The following is a 2,142-nucleotide window of genomic DNA, read 5'->3' as shown; positions in this document are numbered from 1 at the left end:
TTATATTCACCAACTAAACTGAAAATATTCTTACTGGACTTTAGCTCTGAAAGTGATATGGATATGATTGTCAATGGCCCGATCACTGGTAATGCTTGCACGGTCTGATTAAATTACTCGACAAAAAGGTTAGAAGCAGCTTTCTGGCCGTGCATCTCAGGGGCCCATGCAATTATTCATTTGTTCTTATGTTGGATAGAGGATTTTTTTTTCCAGTTATTATTGTATAAAGCTTGCGTGCATATTTAGTTGCAGTGCAAGCACTCTTGCATGTGCCTCCCAGCGAAAGTAAGCTAGCTAGCCACATGTCTAGACGTTCTTGGAAGGATTACAAGGATCCCTTTTGAAACATAGAGCTACAAGAGAATCTTGTTTGCTCATATTTGTCGAAGTTAAATTGGAGAGTTGCAACTCTTGCTGATGTAACATCAGAGATCCTGGGTATTATACATATTCATGAGAGCTGCTATACGTACGACTGTTTAAGTACTTTTGTACGACAGTGCACGGCAGCCGTCCGTTCAATTCAATGGAGGATTGTGATAGCGTCGGATGGAAATCATACACAGATTCATCATAAGCAAATCAATTCCGTACTTACTGCCAGGATTAACATCCGAAAGCAAGTAAACTGTAAAAAATTCCGGAGCGGAAAAAACATCATCTTCATGCACAGTAATGAGCCAAATGGAGTTGAAGAAAAATACCTGTTTGTGATAGGCTGATAGCTACCACCACCTTTCCACCTTTGACAAAATCACAGGTCGTGAGTTTTGTGCCGCCCACTAATAAAACTACCACAACAAGCTCTCGATGTGCATTCACTATGTATTTCTTTTGGAAATTGCTCCTTCGTCAAATAAAATCTGCGTGTCCGATGATTTGTCTTTCTTTTCGATGTTGTTAGGCCCGAACAGTATACTTAGAGACACTTCCATGCTGAAGGGTTAGCCTGCGCGGGAAATGCTTTTTGGGAGGAGTCAAAGCGACACTTTCTCCAGCGACTACTCATGTCGCCTCACCATCCTCCTGGGTACTCTAGGGTTGGCAATGAGGATCGCCTCTGCACCTTCACCTATCTCTTTTGTGCCTGATCTCCATCCAACATAGGGACTGGCAAAGACGGTGGCTCGGCTGGAACCCGAGGGTCCAAACGGCGGTTCCACTAGCCGGTTAGAGGGTGCGTCAACGCGACACTTTCAAGAATTTTCCTTCTAGACCCTTCTCCAGTTTTCACCGCCCTATGGGAAGTGTTGGAACATGGATCGAAACCGAGTCCCACCCCCAGGATTCTCACTTCTCAAGAAGCAATCGACCGGCAACTCAATGCCATCGCTCTTCACATGATCCAAAAGGGGCTGCCAAGAGAGTTATATGTTCAAGTGATGATGACCAACTCCGCCAGAGTATTTGACGAAAAACTACCACATTAGGGGTTGCTGTCCCACTGAAGTACCACATTTAGAAAAGTGACTGATAACTACAAAAACGTCTAATCTTGTGACAAATAACTATCACTTTTGGAAAATGGTCAATTTAGACGATTTAAACACGTTTATGACATGCGGGACCCACTCGTCAGAGCTGATGTGGCGGCAAAGTCAACTCCGTTTATTTTGACCATTACGTTGACTGTTATTACAAGTGGGGCCCACCTATCAACATCAATCTTCTTCTTCCTCCTCCTCCTCTCTCTCTTTGGTATTTCCTTGAACACCTCGTGTGCACCTGGGCTCGAGCTCCGAACTCCTCCATGGTGGCGCCCCGGCGCAACACCTCCATGGCGTTGGTTGGGGACTAGAACAGCGGCGCAACCACGGAGGCTGGAACTGTGGAAGCGGTCGCCGAAGCTGATGGAATTTCCTCCGAGGCTGTCGGCACCACCATTTGACGCAGCTCCTCGACGACTGCCTCCTTGAGGATCTTGTGCTCGAGCAACTCGGTGCGCAGGCGGGACTCACGCTCTTGCAGCTCCTCGAGGGGGCGCACGAGCTTGGCGGTGTCCGGCGCCATGGCCGCGCTCGCCGGCTGCACCTGCACGAAGTACGGGAGGCGGTCGACGAAGAGCCCCAGGAGCTCATGTGGGAGCTCGGACGAAGGCAAAGCCTTCTCCAGCTCCTCGACGAGGCGCACGTGTTCGGC

Source organism: Triticum dicoccoides, chromosome 1B (assembly GCF_002162155.2).
Source record: "Triticum dicoccoides isolate Atlit2015 ecotype Zavitan chromosome 1B, WEW_v2.0, whole genome shotgun sequence".
Taxonomy (NCBI): domain Eukaryota; kingdom Viridiplantae; phylum Streptophyta; class Magnoliopsida; order Poales; family Poaceae; genus Triticum; species Triticum dicoccoides.
Note: the sequence above shows the minus strand (reverse complement) of the source record.